This window comes from Equus quagga, chromosome 8 (assembly GCF_021613505.1).
Source record: "Equus quagga isolate Etosha38 chromosome 8, UCLA_HA_Equagga_1.0, whole genome shotgun sequence".
In the NCBI taxonomy this organism is placed as follows: domain Eukaryota; kingdom Metazoa; phylum Chordata; class Mammalia; order Perissodactyla; family Equidae; genus Equus; species Equus quagga.
In genome coordinates, this window is record NC_060274.1 from 64,412,544 (window position 1) to 64,430,984 (window position 18,441).

The 18,441-nt window shown below is 39.2% G+C and overlaps 1 protein-coding gene across 2 annotated transcripts in view; it reads right to left on the reverse strand.

Annotated features, from left to right (window-relative positions):
- The window catches only part of SLC25A13 (solute carrier family 25 member 13), a 188,207-nt gene that overhangs the window by 96,940 nt on the left and 72,826 nt on the right, over nt 1–18,441 (reverse strand). The window lies entirely within an intron of this gene.

Sequence of the window (18,441 nt, forward strand, 5' to 3'; positions counted from 1 at the left end):
ATGAAGATTCCTTTCTGCCAAGCATCCTGGTGAAATAAATTTTTAATGTAATAATTGTAGGATAGCTGTCAAAAATGATATTCTCTTTTCTTGACCTCTCCTTCAGTATCCCATAGAAAGTAACAGAAGCTATTAACCAAATATTGGCATATAAAGCTAAGGTACTCATTTCCATTTTAATATTTATATGGTCTAAAACTGTAAACATATATATATGTTACTAAAAATTAGTGAATGAATTTAAGATGTCCCTTACCCCAACCCACAATCTTATTTTTCCTATAATTAAAGTAACTAACATTCACTGTTTACTAAAGCCCTAACCTGAATTCCAAAATGTGAACTTTGAACGCTAGGTCTAGAGCCTTTTCCACTATTCCATAGAGCGTCTCTTATGCAAATGCCCGCCTGAAGTACTGAAATCTAGTCTCTCTGAAGTATAGAGCCATCTGTGACCCCTAAGACATATCTCATGTCTACAAACTGTCAATCCTATAGACCTGTACTCTTAATAATAATCTGTTTTTTCAAAATATCTCTATATAGTATGTATACATTTGCAGATACGTGTTGTGCATACACACATTTATTGTACATCTTGTCTTCCCACATAGATTATTAACACCTTGAGAGCAAAGGCTGTATTCTAGACATCTCATTCTCCCAACATGGCAGGCACAGTGGTGAGCATAGAGCACTAACTGCTTACTAAGAAGTGGTTGAATTTAAATAAGTCACAAAATGTTCACAACAGTGCAACAGGTTAAGGACAGTGGTAATAACCCTTTGAGGCACTATAGTTTCCACCTTACCAAGAAGCTATTTCAACAATCATTTCCTAAGATTTTAGCGAAGCGCCTAAGAATCACCCACCCGTCTCCAGCCCCAGTCCGAGCCTGATTCAAATCGACTGAAGGACTGAAGAATCTGCATTTCAACCAACATTTCAGGTTTTTCTGATACCAGGATCCACGACTTTATTTTGAAAAATATTGTCCTAAAAAGTTATAAAAGGGTTAGAGTCACTCATTATTTTTTAACTTCCTATTGAAACAGACAAAAATATGAAAGGAAGGAGGTAGGAAAGATTCTCCAGACCAGCAAATGTGAAGCAGTAATGTATAAACACAGGTCACTTGTAGACCTAAGAGGACATGCAGGGCTACCATGTTGTATCATCCAGTGAATGACGTTCACTTCATGGACTATTGGACTGGTGCTCCCTGGAGCTGGACAGTTTACAAACTACATGACCCTGAGAATGTGGCCCTATTATCAGTTCTCAGCTGTTCTAACATACTGGCTGTTGTAAGAATGCCAATTCTTAGCTAGCTAGCTATCAAGTTCTAAGTAGCCCAGCTTATAAGCACTGTACTAAGCCCTGCGGGAAGGGGAGGGGTGGTAGAAGACATGGTGCTGTATCCAAATCGAATCCATAAGAAATAATTAGACAATAGATCCAAATAGTACTGGCTATCCAACTCCTACTGGCTAAACTGTAGGAGTTCCTCATGGCAAGGAAACACAAGTTTAAGGAGGGAGGCACTTAGACAAGTGGAAGAAAAAGGCTTCTTGGAGAAGATAAAACTTGACCTGGGTCCTAAAGGCTGTCTAGTATTTAATCAGATGGATCTCTAAGGGAGTTTTTCAGTGGAGAGCAACAGCTTGAAGAAGGGTTCATTTCTTTTGAAATGAGTTAAGGGTCCAATCAGAGGGCTTGGGACCAAAGCCACCAGGGGTCACTGAGACATGACAAATCCTGCTCCAGGAAGTTAAAGACACTGGCATCACTTGGCAGCAGCAAAATTTATTATTTTTAAACCCCAAGGACTTGATGCTACATTTATGTTGAAGAAAAAGTTGCTATGGGAAGAACAGTTGGTCATAGGACTCTGCAGAAAAAGAGATGGAGATTTTTTACCACTTGGAACAGTTTTTACAAAATTTATTTTTCACTCTCCTAACTTCCCCAATAGAGGTTATGTACTCAATTATCATAAGATTGCCAAGCCAATCTAATTGGACAAACCAAATGATACGTGCAAGAGAGAAGGAGGATAATTGGTAAAGAGGAAAACTACCAATATTTCTACTCATTTTCATGGCTAATCAACTTTTAAAAAATTAAAATATTAAGTTTTGCCACTCTGGAAAACTCAAATTTTCTCCAAAAATATTTTATAGGTTCATAAGTCTTTGAATATTCCATCCTGCTCTGATAAGTCATTCTGGGGCATTCATTTTCTGAAATGCTTGGTCTCTACATTTTTCTGTAAGTTCATGATTAGAAACAACATCCATAAGCCCAACAGTCACAATGGGTTCCTGGAATTTTCCCTCTCACTTTGGAAAACACTGTAATATCACCTCAGGTTAACGTTCTTTTCTCCTTTTAGGAGGCACAAATAGCTTTCTAGCTTAACATTTGACTGTCTAAGATTTCTCCATGCCTTGTGAGGCAATGAGACCTGAGAGTACTCCTCCTATCATATAGCTGGAAAATCAGAAACTAAAAACCAAAGCACTTTTTAAGTTCTGCTCTGTACTCCGGCTCTCATTTGAAATTCCATGAGCTTACCATGAAAGACACCAGGAGTCAATCTTAGGGGCATCCTATCATTAAACCTTTACCATTCCCTGAGATTTCCAAATCTAACTGTAGTCCTGAAGAGGAAAAAGGAAACCCAAGATGTTCTAGGCTTTTTGGTGACTCTTCAGTGAATTATATGCACGTAACTATATATATAACTGGACTCATAACTCACCAGCTGATGGCTTCCAAATGAGCATCACTTGGCAGATTTATCACTAACTTAGAATTAAAGAAGTTCTCTCCTAGTCTGAAACATAACGTCTTAAAATCTTACCCCAAGGTTGAGGTCTTAATAGGCAAAGAAACAAAACTGAATGAGCAGCGGAATACGAATGAAGCACTAGAAGTATGTTTTGGATATTGAAGGTCATTTTTCTTAGCTCAGCCACTCCTCCTGAAGCTAAACACAAATTAGAATGCTTATCTCTTAAAGTATAATCACTGTTATTTCAGTCTGTGCCAAACGAACTATGGTTAGAAGGTCTATGGTTCCCATATCACCAAATAATGGGAATATTATTTAAAGCAAGACTTCCCCAAATAAGCTCAAGGAAACTGAGTTTATTTGTGGGACTTTGCTTTCTCCACAAATGTTCCACCCTAAAAGTCTGCTTTTTTTTTTCTTTAAAGATTAGAAAAGACAATTACAAAGTAGCAATTGTTTCTTTCCTAAATATAACCTTAAAAAGTCAACTAGGGGCCAGCCCCGTGGCCGAGTGGTTAAGTTTGCGCGCTCCGTTGCGGGTGGCCCAGTGTTTCGTCGGTTCGAATCCTGGGTGCGGACATGGCACCGCTCATCGAGCCACACTGAGGCGGCATCCCACATGGTACAACTAGAAGGACCCACAACTAAGAATATACAACTATGTACCAGGGGCTTTCGGGAGAAAAAGGAAAAAAATAAAATCTTTAAAAAAGAAAAGTCAACTAATTTCTCCTAAATTAGTAAATTTCCAAGGCTACAGAGTATGGTTGTAGTGGAAAGAATTGTGATTTTTAAAAGCTCCGTCACAGATAAGATGATCTTGTGTATAGAAAGCCTAAGGAATGCACTAAAAAAGTATTAGAACTAATAAATGAGCCTGGCAAGGTTGACCGATACAAGATCAATATACACAAATCAACTGTATTTCTATACATTGGAAATAAGCAACCCAAAAGTGAAATTAAGAAAAACAATCCTATTTATAACAAACTCAAAAAGAATAAAATACAGAAGAATAAATTTAACAAAAGACATACAAAACATACTCTAAACTACAAAACGTTGAAAGAAATTAAAGACAACCTAAATAAATGGAAAAACATACTATATTCATAGATTTGAAGACTTAATATTGTTAAGACGGCAAAAGCCCCCAAGTGATCTATAGATTCAGTGTAATCTCTATCAAAATTCCAGCTGGCGTCTCAGCAGTAATTGACAAGCTGATCCTAAAATTCAGATGGAAATTCAAGGGACTCAGAACACCCAAAACAATCTTGAAAAAAAAAAGTTGCATTTCAAATTTACTGCAACGCTACGATAATCAATACTGTGTGGTACTGGCATAAAGATAGACATACAGACAAAATGGAATAGAATTGACAGTCAAGAAATAAACCCTTACAATTACAGTCAACTGATTTTCAACAAAGGTAACAAGACAATTCAATAGGGAAAGATTAGTCTTTTCGACAAATGATGCTAGGACAACTGGAAATCCACATGCAAAAGAAAGAAGTTGGAACCCTATCTCACATTACATATATAAGAGCTAAAACTGTGAAGCTCTTACAGGAAAACATAGGCATAAATCTTTGTGACTCTGGATTAAGAAATGGTTTCTTAGATATGAAACCAAAAACATAAGCAACAAAAGAAAATAATACATAAATTGGACTTTATAATTTAAAACTTTTGTATTTCAAAGGATACCATCAACGAAGTGAAAAGACAAACAACAGAATGGGAGAAAAATCTTGCATGTATCTGATAAAGAACTCTGGAATATATAAAGAACTCTTGCAACTCAATAATACCAAGACAATTTTAAAAATGGGCAAAGGAGTTGAGTAGACATTTCTCCAAAGAAGTCACACAAATGACCAATAAGCACATGACAAGATGCTCAACATCATTAGCCATCAAGGAAATGAAGACCGAAACCACGATGAGATACCACTTCACCTCCACTAATAACAAGTGTTAGTGAGGATATGAAGAAACTGAAAGCCTCATACACTGCTTGTGGGAATGGAAAATGGTGCAGTCACTTTGGAAAACAGTTTGGCAGTTCCTCAAAAAGTTAAACATCGTTACCATATGACCCAAGTATATATCCAAGAGAAATGAAAACGTATGTCCACACAAAAAACTTGCACACAAACGTTCACAGCAGCATTATTCATAATAGTCAAAAAGTGGAAATAACCCAAATGTCCATTAACCGAAGGATAAATAAACAAAATGTGGTATACCCATAACAATGTGATATTATTCATCAATAAAAATATAGTACTGTTACATGCTACACCATGGATGAACCTTGAAAACATGCTAAGAAGCCACTTACAAAACACATATAAATGATTCCATTTATACAAAATGTCCAGAATAGGCAAATCCATAGACACAGACAGTAGATTAGTTGTTGCCTAGCACTGGAGGCAGTAGGAGAAAATGGGAGTGGGGAATGGGGACTGCTAAGGTATGGGGTTCCTTGTTGGGGTGATGAAAACCTTCTAAAATTGACTGTGGTGATGGTTGCACAAATCTGTGAATATACTAAAAACCACTGAATTACACACTTTAAATTAGTGCATTATATCTCAATAAAGCTGTTTTTCAAAAAACCTGGGACTGTCAGAAATGCCTCTTACTAATGAGTGACATTTGGCAAATTACTTACCCTGACTCAATTCCCTCAGTCTGTAAAATAGGAATAAAACATCTTTCTTAGAGGGTTGCTCTAGAGCTAAGCAGGCCTCATACAATGTTCTAAACATAGCAGGTGACCATTACAATGGTAAAACTCCAAAATCTAAAGTCTTAATTATTATGAAAATTGTTATCTGGGCACCAAATATTTATAAATGGCACAAAAAAAATTAGGTACAGCATGATTCGGAAATATCATATTTTACACATTTCTCCAAAAGCAATAATTTTCCTTAAATATTTAAAATCCATCCTTCTCTTAGCTCATATAATAAAATTTTGAATGAAAAGTGATCAAAAACTAAGTAATTTTCTATTATGTTTCTGAAAGTATGAAATTAAGAAAGATTAAGAACCTCCACTCTTTACTTTGAAGATTTTTCAGATACTACAAATATTTAATTGGCAAATTACTTGCACATGCCATTAAGTGGTTAGATTGAATTTGTTTTTACAAATTCTATGGGCTCTTACTCCTTAACCTCCACCACACTATAATCTGAAATCATCAAGGTCTTCACTTATGCAAATTTTAACTTTCTACGTTTTTGTTTCCATACAGAATAACTAAATTAATGTACTTTAATTTCCAAAATATTCATTTTTTGAAGCTGCAAATCAATGAACACGAGTTTCCCATTAAAATAAAAAAGGTTCATCAAGCTACATTATTTCAAACACTGAGCCATAATATCGCTCTCATGGATCCTAAAAATTTCATTAATACAATAAACACAAAAGGATGTTTCTGTTAAACTCAAAGTAAGCCCTCTCAGGGGCAAAGGAGAGTCACTGAAAGGCTGCACTTTCTCTCTGAACAGCTTCACTGGGGTGCTTTCTCTAACGTGTGCTAAATCCTCAAAGAAAGTTGTGGTTTCCCTGGAGGGGAAATAATATTCCACCCTGCTGATCTGGTTAACAACAGCTTATACGGCCATTGTCTTTTAAGCAGGGAGCAAAAGACAAATTGTTGAATTCGTAAGTTAAATAACATAATGGAGTAAGTGGATGCAGACCTATCAGTATTGCCACATGCTCCAACATCAAGGTTGCCATTTCAAACCCTTTTGACAAGTGCCTTTTTATATTAATCACAGTTAATGGTTTGAAGAGGAAAGAAGTATTCTGGCTACAATTCAGCCTCGCTCAAGGAAGTTCTAGGGGGAAAATGGGTGCCATTAAAACAGAGTAAGTACAGAATAAGCACTTCACACACGCAGCCCATCTCATTAAAGCTGAGTTCTCTACAAGCCCCTGTAAACTTTTTAGTATTATTATTCTGAACATATAGGCACAGTGATGGTAAGTATCTTTCAAAAAACAAGCACACACACAGACATACCGCACACACACAGGCAAGCTGAACTGAATATTATATTGAAGTCAAATATAGTGTTAGCATATGTAAAAATTAGGGCTAATTTAAAACTCTTCCGGTTCTGTACTTAGAGAAGAGTGAGACTACCCTGATATGAGGTCATGTGGCATCCTAGAAAAGAACATCATCCTTCTAGTAGCACTGGAAGATTAACACTGTGGTTCCAATGAAACCAGTCAGCTTCCCCTCTGTTTCCACAATCCATGAAAGAAAGCCATAAACTACACCAGCCATTGTTCAACTGCAGCACGAACCACGTTTCCTTGAAGAGCTTGTTCAAAACACATTCTCAAGCCCCGCGCCCAGAGATTTTGATTGGGGAGATTTGAGATGCAGCCAGGGAGTCCACAGTTGTAAGGAACACCTTCACACTATTACAATGAGAACGCGTGGTCTGCCTTATTGATAAGAATCCTTCCTATTCTAAAATCTGATGGATCTATAAATCCTCAAGATTAACATACTATTTAAGTCATCATAGCAAATGTTTGTTAACAAAAATGGTTAATGGCTGGCAGACATTTAGCATTTGACATTAATCTTCTATCACATGCATTACCCAAATCAGCAGCAAGAGAGGCCAACTGGGATGCTTTCAATCTGCTAGAAAAAGTTATTTTCAATTGGAGAGAATAAATCGTTAGCAGTCTTTCATAATATCAAAAGAAGGTCAGTTAAAACAGTGTTTGGAGGCACAGAGCAGACCGTGGTCACTCTCCAGATGTGTAAGCTTGCTTTAATCATCCACTGTGTTAATTAGTGTTAACTTTCCTTACCACTAGAGAAGAACACAACCAAAAAATTCCGACTCTTTGAAATTTTTAAAGCAGTACAAAGAGTTCTAATTCATTCTCTAAATGCAAGTATAATATCTATATTGTTTTAAAAACCAATTTCCTAAGCTAGCTCCCTTAGACGGATGTGATCAAAAATAATTTTCTTGCAAAAGCATTAACATACAGTTAACCCTACTTATATGTTGCAAGAGCAGATGTACTACGAATGTACACCCACAGTGATCCCATCCATATTAGTATAAAACTGTTTTATTTCAATTAAAATGTCTAACGATCAACCCCCAACATATACCTAAACTGTAATTTTCTCTGAGAACTTCCAATATGTTCTTGATTTTGTTTCCTTTATCAACCTATCAGAGCAAAAACTGCCTTGCAACTGTTGGAAGAAATCAGTCATTAGCAGCAAAATTACAGCAAATTTTCCAATTTAGAAAAACTGTATTTTTATCTCTCTCTCTTACTGAAAGAATAATGGTATAATTTTACTATTTTTAAGTGAGCAGTACAGTTTAAAATAGTCAAAATTTCCCAGTGCTTCAAGTTTTAGGATTTACTGTGAGCTTTGTGTTCTCCACCTCTTCTTTCCTATTCACAAGCTCTCTTCTCCCTTCACCTTACACAAGCACACACACGTGTGTACACCCACACACACACCAGGGGCAGAAGCCCCCAACACAGTCTCTCCATACTGACGGTCTTCGAAAGAACAGGTAACCTTCAGGCAGTAGTTAACTAAGGAGTGGCTTCACATGGTTATTGTGATTTACTCTCCAATTGACATTCTTCCACCTTCTCAACAGGCCTTCCCCTCCACCCCCACTCTATTTTTAAAATGGAGTGATGAAGTAGCAAAAAGTACAATATTTTAGCCATTTGAGCATGGACGATTCTCAAATTATCCCACCAAATGGAAGTGTTCTCTGATACTACTATCTTTCAAAATTGAAGCCATTATGGTCAATCGTGCAAATCCGTATTTAGCTTTTCGTAAATAGTGGATTTTTGACCCAATGAACTGGAACAGCTTCTGAACAGTCTCTGGGATCTCAGACAACACACTCAATACTCAGGCATGCCACAATTCTATCAATGTTGAGGTTATTTACTTCAAAACTCACACTGTTCTTACTCAATATTCTTGTTCTCTATTGGAATGTATATAAGAAAATATACTTGGGTCCCAAAATAATATAAAATAAAATCTACTCTAGGACAATAAGTTCCTTTCATCACAATACACATTATTTTTGTGAAATGCCAAAATCAGAATCAGTAACAAAGAACTTTCCCCAAATAATGCTCTTTCCGACTCTTAACCATTTTCCCCCTCAGTTATCCTTTTGAATATTTCGTTTTCCAAGTGTCTTTACAAAGATAATAATAAATGATCTTCTTTCCAGTGAGCTTAAAAAATGATGGCTAAAGTTCTGTCTTCTTCTAGTTCAATATTTACATTCCTCTAGTTTTTTATATTTAGTATTAAATTTGGGTGCTTATCTTCAAAACTTCTCATTACCATACTTTTAACTCTCATTTTCTGCAACCTGAATCAAAATGACTGAAGTGGGTTGTTTCCACATATTTCCTCATGTCATCTAGCCTGTCTGACTGCCCAGAGCATAACAACTTCATTTTCATCACAGCAGGTGCTCCTGGACAAAATCTAACTGTGAACCCTGAAAGGGCCCCTCCAAACACCAACATACATGTCAGAGAATTAGCTAGAAAAGGACATTAGAAATCGCCTCATTAGTTCTGTGGATTTTGTTTAGGTCTCACACATAAAAGAAAGGTCTTGTTCAAATAAGTCTGACAAAGTTAAAGAGATTTATTTTTCTGTAGGACTTCTAGGAGCCTTAATAAACTAAAAATTGTAGGCTTTATGATTGTCTGGTAGGAGAATCCTTTTTCACATGCTTACTACCACAAATAGGATACACCACTATAAAGTACCCAAACTTACAACATCATTCAACAGTGATGATTAAAGGACAAGAGGCCACTGCAGATTCCAATAAAAGAGGAAGACTGGGCTAGTTTCTTTCGGATTTCAGGCCAAATGACAGCTGAAGCAGTGAGCAAGCCAAAGACTCCCAGTAAGGTACAGGGTGTAGACTATCTTACACTTGAAGTTTTTAACAGCAGTGCTGGAAAACTCTTAAATAAGATATATGTCCCTCTATAAAAAGCAGTTCTAATCTTTCAGTGGATCACTGAGCCCTTTGAGATTTACTAAGAGCAAATGCTCATTTAGACAAAATATTACTAACAACTGTGGCCACTCATGGACTCCCTGACACTCATCCAGAACCCCAGAGTTGAGAACCCTTGTCTTTAAAGTTCAATTAAAAACTGCAGACCCACACACACCACTGCCGCCACCACCACCACCACATACTTAATGAAATTGGGAGCTTATGTTCACATACTAAAAATGACAACTTTAAAACTGCATTAAAAACATTTCATGAAATTTTGTTCACTGTAATGGAAAAGATAAAGAAGTCAAAGGAAGAGAAAAACATGTAATGGCATCATGCAAATAAAAGTTTTACATTTCAACCTAAGGAAGTGCTATGGTATAGAACATACTTTGAATTTTCAGGGGTCCAAATGTGACTTTCACTAGACAAAAGTAAGATTCAGGTCCTCCATCACTACTGAGCTATGCCATTACTGTTGCCTACTGCAGATTCAACAACTGAAGAAATATTGATAAATAGGAATAGTTAACATTAAAATAGCATCATGAAAAGACCGATGACTAGTGGGTGCACTAAATATATCAGATTAACAGTTTCATTAATCACACACACATACTTTCTTAAAATTCATAATGAAAATGCTCTGTTCTCCCAGAATCATTAAATGAAACTTGAGAAAATAAAAGTGTTTGAAAAACAACCATTTACAACGTGTCTGCACCAATGTGCTCAGAGGCCCCATACGCCCTTTCAAACCCTGACTTTCGGTTCCTCCACTGACAAAATGGGAGTGATGATCTGCCTGCTTCACAGAGGGCCTGGAAGCCTACACAATGATCACAGGCACTTCTGCCTCAGGCTTTGCCCCACGTTCCAATTAATGCAACAAAACCCACCTTGCCCAAGCATCATTTCTATCCTGTCTCCGTCCTCGAAAGGGCCCTGCGGGACTCCCAATTGCCTCTCCTATCAAATAAAAACTGCTCAGAGCCCTGTGGCGGGTGCTCCATCACATGGCACCCACGTCTCTTAAGCTGCACATTCCAATCAAGGGCCTCCTCTACTACCCTCAACCTGTAAAAGACCACCTCCCCACCCACCCCCACGCTGTGATTCCCTGTCCACTCGGAATTCTGTTACATCAAACGAGAAAGCTTCCTGGGTAAAGCCCACGTAAAGGGCATTTCAACAAATTACCTGGATGTCTGTGTGACCGAGGCAACTTTCTATGTATACTGAGAACTCTAATCCAGGTACGTTCTTCCTAATAATTACTTTCCACTATGGCCATATAAACAAAATCTTAACTAAGGCATTTGCTTACTGTGCTTTACTTCTTCGCGAAGGAGTGTTAAATCCCCCTAATGTCTGATATAGACTGAGAAACCAGCATGGACTAATTGGCACCTATCTAGGTTGTGAAGGAAGGGCCCACCTCACAGAGCATACCCACCACCAGAGGGAGGCAGTATGCCATAGTGAACAAACAACACCTGGCTGTCACCAGGCTGCCACCCTGGCTCTACCACGGTCAACTCCAGGACTGTGGACAAGTTACTTAACCTCCCCCCAGGGCCAATTCCTCATCAGAAAAAAGAGAATTATAATGGTATAGATCTCCTAAATTGTGGGGATTAAATAAAAAATTACATACAAGGCACTTAAGCCCAAGGGTGGGTATATAGTAGGTGATCAACAAATTTAAAGATTCAAAGGATGGTTACACTCCTCCTCTCAAGAGATTGTGTAAAACCACAGGATTCTGGAGCAGGACAAGCTCAGTAGCTACTACCAGATCCCTCTTCCTTTCCTTTGACCCCCTTTTCACCCCACAGCCAATCAGCAGCCACATCATATATGATTCGTCCTTAAGAATGGCCCTGGAGGGGTCCAGAGATACAAGTCTAGTCCAGGCCTCCACTACCCCTGCTTAGACTGTTGTGGTACCTCCCAAGTGACCATCACCTCCAGACCCCCACAGCTCCAACACTTCCTGCAATACAGGGCACATCACGTCACCTCAGTGTTCACAGATTCTCCTCCAGATCTGCTTAGATAGCCTCCGTCCCACCTACCCGCTTTACATTACAGCCAGTACATCCTGACATCACATTTTACATTTTTTATTTGCTTGACTGTCTCTCTTCCTAAAATGTAGCTCTCTGAAGAGAAGGATGTTTAAGTCTTGTCACAGCTATATCTCCAGACTTACAACATAGTAAGCATTCAAGAGCTATCCCTGTCTTTACTTAGTCTTTTATCTCATCCAGTTAAATGGCTTCAAACGCCGTCTATTTGCCAAAAACCTCCAAACTTCTATCTCCCAGTTCCACACTTATCTATGTACCTGTCTGACATTCTCATGAAGATATCCAACAGGCATCAAACAAACACATCCAAAAGAAAGCTCCTGTATTCCCCCATCACGCCCCCAACAAGCCTGCTGTCCTCCCCAATTCAGTTGATAATTCTAGTCTTCCACTTGATCTGGCCAAAGATTTTGAAATCATTCTTGTCTCCTCTCTCTCTTTCATAACACTTCCAATCCATCAGAGATTCTGTTGATTCTCTCTTCAAAATATCCCTATCATGGGGCCAGCCCCGTGACATAGCAGTTAAGTTCGCATGTTCTACTTCAGCGCCCTGGGGTTTGCCAGTTCAGATCCCGGGTATGGACCTACGCACTGCTTGTCCAGCCATGCTGTGGCAGGCGTCCCACATATAAAGTAGAGGAAGATGGGCACAGATGTTAGCTCAGGGCCAGTCTTCCTCAGCAAAAAGGGGAGGATTGGCACCAGATGTTAGCTCAGGGCTGATCTTCCTCAAAAGAAAAAAAGAAAGAAATTATCCCTAACCTCACTCAGGTCCAAGCCACCAGGATCCCTCACCTGGATTACTGCAATAGCCTCCTAACTGTCCTCTCTCTTTCTACTGTGGCCCCTCCATGGTCTATTCTTAACACAGCAGCCAGAGAGATCCTGTTAAAACATAAACTAGATCACGTCACTCCTCCGCTAAAAAAAAAAAAAGAAAAAAATCCTGCAATGGGTTCACTTACCATCAAAGTCCAAGTCCTAGTCTTGGCCTACAGGGCCCTACTTAATCAGACCTGTTACTTGTCAAGCTCCTCTCTTACCAGGCCCCCCCTGCCTCACTCAGTTCACAGGGGTCCTCCTTGCTGTTCCTCAAACCTGCGAAATACAGTCCAGCCTTCAAACCTGGGCGACAGCCGTTCCTTTGGCTGGGACAGTCTCTTCCCTCCTCCATCTCCATAGCTACATGAACAATTCCCTCAGCTCTTTCAAATTTGTGCTCAAAGTCACTTCTCAATGAAGCCAATCCTGAACACTCGATTTAGGACAGCTCTATTCTCGTACTCCTGAAACCTCCTACCATGCTCTACTTATTTTTTCCACGTCACTTATGTCCTAACAAACTATATAATTTACTTATTTATTATTTTTATTTTTTTCCCCCTGCTGGACTGTAAGCTCCATGAAAGAGGAAATCTTTGTTTTATTTACTCATATATCTCAAGCAATTAGAACAGGCTTGGCACATCATAGTTGCTCAATAAAAATCTGCTAAACTAATATGTTGGATAAATAAATGTATTTGTTGAATGACTGAAAGAATTAATCTCTTTTCCCAGTTATTCAAGGTCATCTTTAGCAGCACTCGAATCTATCTCTACAATTTTATCTTGTACTCCTCCCTAAGTTCCTGTCATAGGAACTCCCTGTGAGGCCCTGATCCCATACCTCACTGTGCTCCCTCCACTCTAAGCCTTTGCTCACATGGTCTCCTCCACCTCAAATCCTCCTCTCTCCACCCTACCTCCAAGCCCATTTTGAACACAACACCTCTGTCTGCATGACTCTTCACACTTTTCACGAAGTTCCTTTATATCCCATGAGGATGTTCACCTCTTTCAAAGACAGACAAAAAAAGTTGCACAACCCATTAGCAATCAGGGAAATGCAAATTAAGGCTACATGGTGAGATATTACTAAAATAAAAGTGACTGACAATACCAAGTGTTAAAGATGTAGAATAACTGGAACTCTCATAGACTGACAGTGTGAAAGTAAACTGGTACAACCACTATGGACAACTGTTTGGCAGTATCTCCTGAAGCTAAATATTCCCATTTTCTATGACCCAGCAAGTCTCCTAGAAATGCCTACACACACACGCCCCACCTCCCACACACCCAAAAATATGTAAAAGAATGTTCAAAGCACATTATTTGCAGCAACCAAAACTGGAAATGTGCAGATGCCTATCAACAGTAGAAAGAATAAATAAATTAGGATAGAGTCATACAATGGAATATTATAGAGAAAAGAAAAAGAACAAAGTATTTAAATGCACACACAACAAAAACATGGATGAATCTCACAAATAAAATTAGAACAAAAGAAGTCAGAATGAAAGAGTATGTTCTATATTGTTCCATTTTTATTAAGTTTAAAAACAGGCAAAAACCAAATGACAGGGATCAATGTCAGTTGTTACCACTGGGACTAGGGGCCAGTAACTGAGAAAAGACCTGTAAAGTGCTGGTACCATTCTCTTTCTGATCTGGATGGTGATAAAACAGTATATACACTGTGCAAAAAATTCATCAAGATGTATACTTATGATTTATGCATCTTCTGCGTGTATGCTATATTTCAATAAAGTATACTTTTAAAAGTTAAAAGTAAAAAAATCGCTATCATATAATATGCTAAAAATGCAAATGAAAACAGAACAAAACATTTTTTCCCTACACACACAGAATCACAAATTATTAAGTAGCATTTCCCACTTATACTGATATCCTGTAACACACCCGTTGATATGTCAAAATACTTAAAAATATATCTGGCATCAGAATAAGAAAACAGTGAGAACAAGAATATTGGAGATACCTTTTCCCTCAAAAGAAATAGGAGACATAATGAACCAGATATCAAAGGAACAAAATTGTCCTAATCAAGATCTTTTCATTATAGCAAACTCAGGGAGTGATCAAACATGAAAATATGGTAAACATAAACAAGGCCTCAGAGAAAACAGGGCAAGGTTTCACTGAAACGTGACACTTGACTATCTGCCCCTCACACCACTGGATTTCTGTTTAGTGTATCGGAATCAGCGTTAGCGGGAGCATGAAACTGCCAGCTTGTTGACAAACACCAGTGCTTACTGAGCTTAGTGATACTAGCCCTGCTTCAAACAAGCTTGTATGTGGAAACGCAATATGTAAACAGATAAAGAGTGTAAGTGCTTTCCTCTGATGAAATGCAAAGCCGGGAGACACAAGGGATCTGAGGCCACTCGCCAGTTCCCCTACCGCCCACGGGAGGGCCCCAGATGAAACTCTGTATAGGGGGAGACCCAGGCTCACCCATGACAAGTGACTGAGCCAATCACGGAGGTAAAAAAGGGGCCCTTCCTCTCTCATGCTCCATGCTTACTCCTCCCAAAGATGCACCCCCAGGTAGACAACCTTCTGAAATACAAAGAGTCATTCTTGGGTGAAAGTTTACAAGGAGCTAAGGAAGTGACCAGAGCTAACAGTGCCACTATACAGACCTCATAGAGCCTCATATCAACAGACAGCCAGGTCACAGGTTGGAATTCTCTTAATACTATGGCTTTAGGAGACCAGGATTGACCAGGTAAGTCCTCTTTTCTGCCCAACTCCATTTTTTCTTTTTTTAATTTCCTCAACCCCATTATGAGTTTCCCAGAAAACATACTTATTGCTAGCTTCTTCTGAACATATCTGCTGTTGAAACTAAACTCCCTAGGCTGCCACATCCCTGAAATGATTTTGTTTACTTGAACAAAAGCCTGTTATACACAGCACCCATCTCCACTGGATGAATCTACCCTACCTTATGAAAAATGTTGTCAGCTATAGGGGCCGTCCCCAGGGCCGAGTGGTTAAGTTCACGCGCTCTGCTGCAGTGGCCCAAGGTTCTGCCAGTTCAGATCCTGGGCACAGACATGGCACCGCTCATCAGGCCATGCTGAGGTGGCATCCCACACAGCACAACCAGAGGCACTCACAACTAGAATATACAACTATGTCCTGGGAGGGTTTTGGAGAGAAGGAGGAGGAAAAACAAAAAAAGAACACTGACAACAGTTGTTAGCTCAGGTGCCAATCTTTAAGAAAAAAAAAAAAGGAAATCATCCCTCTTAAAAAAAAAGTCAGCTATTATTTTGCAATTTGATGATCATTTGGGTCTCTTTTTTGTACTATGCATCTCTCTTTCAGTTTAATCCTAAATAGGGATTAATAGCTCAGAAAAGCCCAGGCTACATTTTATGGTACCCACAGGGTGAGGACCCCATCAGCTCATCATAAATGGATACGGGACATGTGCTGTCTATGTTTTGTGAAACAGGCAGATGGTGGAACAAACCACCTGGGGAAGGCAGGGTACTGGGGGGAGGGCTGTACATTCTTTGACAACAGTCATATGCAACTGATGATGTAACCATAATTTTAGCTCCTTGGAAGCCCCAATTTCTTATTTCAATCTCTATGTCCTAAGAGATAGGATACTGTTCAACAAAGAAAAAATGGTAAAGGAAACTCCTGAATAACTGGCCAGTGATTAAACTGAAAGTTTAAAAATAAAGGGCTTTCCAAAGAACAAGAAAAAAAGAAGAAAAATAAAATCCTTTGTTCTCTTATTTCTTTTAGTAATATTATTTTTATAAAGGGCTTTGTTTTGTAGACAGCACCTTTATATGCGGTAGATCTTTTAGTCCTTACATAGTGTTGTAAGGTAGGTTGTTACCCTGATTTTAAAGATGAGGAAAATAAGGCTCAGTAAGTTGAACTGACTTGCCCATCAACAAACCACTAATAAGCAGCAGAAACAGAATTCTCACGCGACTGTTCTTCGTTCTACAGTTCACAGATGACTCCCGTCTCCTACATCCTGCTTCTTCGCCTGTTCTTTTCTTGTAATCACACTAACGCACACAGCCCTCTCTGCACTGGTCTCTTGTTTCTTTCCTCCACCCGGCCAGTGGTGTGGCTGGTGCCAACAGAGCTCACCACTTCATGCCCGTGAAGGGAAGATTATTGGAGTCAAGGAAAACATCTGAGGTCCATTCCTCATTGTCCCGTCTCTAGCCTAGCTTTCTCCCAGTCCTCCTTCCAGACTTGTTGCAGAAAGGAGGGAGACGAGAGAGACCACACCTGCACTGAACCCAGTCAAACTTACAGGGTTTTCTTTGTTCATCCCAAGGAAACGCTATCATAACATTTTCATCAAACTGGCTTCCACTGGTAAATCAATGCCACCACGAGCTAGCTGCTCATTTATTACTCAAAGATTTTAATGGCGACATTTTTTATTGGTGTTCCACTGAAAAGTTGTGGTCACAGTGATGCTAAGAGGAATTAGGTGATGGAAAAGGAAAAAACTAAAATTATTCCTGGGATTTTTAAATATTAAATAATCCTCATGAAGTGTTAACAGAAAGCATCTGAGCTTCTAGGTTATGTGAAACAAAACCAGGCAAATACATGTGGTTTTGTCTCTGCCCCGGTGGATCTAGCCTTAAATAACTGTCATGTCAAATGGCCATGGAGGAATGGGTGGGGGAGGGGGACGGCTGCTGGAATAAATCTATCATACTGTCTTACCTATACTTGATGTATTATCTTCATTTCTGATAAAGCAAATAAAGACTTGAGAGGATAATTAATTTGGCTCAGAGACAAAAGTGGCAGAGCTGGAAGTAGCTAAGTCTCTCTAACTCCAGAACCCTTCCAGAACTAATTCCAAAACAGATGGTTCTATATTACACCATCTGTATTTTCCCCTCATCTGTACATTTCCCACAATCCATCATATAAGACAAGCCCAAGAGGTCTGAATGAATGGGAAACTACAAATAAAGACAACTGAAATGGACACATCAGCCATCTCCCCTGAATGCACAATCTGTATACACAAAAGGGCTCCTAAATTCTTCTTGGGTGAGGCTCTCTCTAGCAGGGTCACACACACAGACAACACATGCCGGACACTACACGGTCCAAGGGAAACATGGTACTTCCTGTCAAATCCATCTTTAGTAGCCAATTTATTTTTAAAAAAGAACTTACCACAGCCCCACCACTTCCTGGTCTTCCCATTCTTCTAATACTTAAAAAACTTCAGAGTTTTCTGCAGTTTGGCAGCTAATCTCCCTGAAGATGCTTCTGCCCTTCAAAATAAAGACGGCAGCAGCACAGCAGGCACTGTCAACCCAGGTGGGGGGACGCATTGTTGAGGAGAACGAGGTTCTTCACCTATCACTCTGAACTACCACCTTGCGCAGCACCCCCGGCCTCAGGCTACTCTATGAGGACAAGGGAAGGACACCAAGTACTGGGACACGAGTGCCTTCTGTTCTTGGGCAGTTTGCTAACATCTTCATTCTATCAGTGCAAAGCACTACTGATTGTGAAGGGGATGAACAAAAGCCCCATCTTGCTCTCACATTCTATGACTCTCATGAAAAAGTCATGCCGTGTCTTCCCTCAT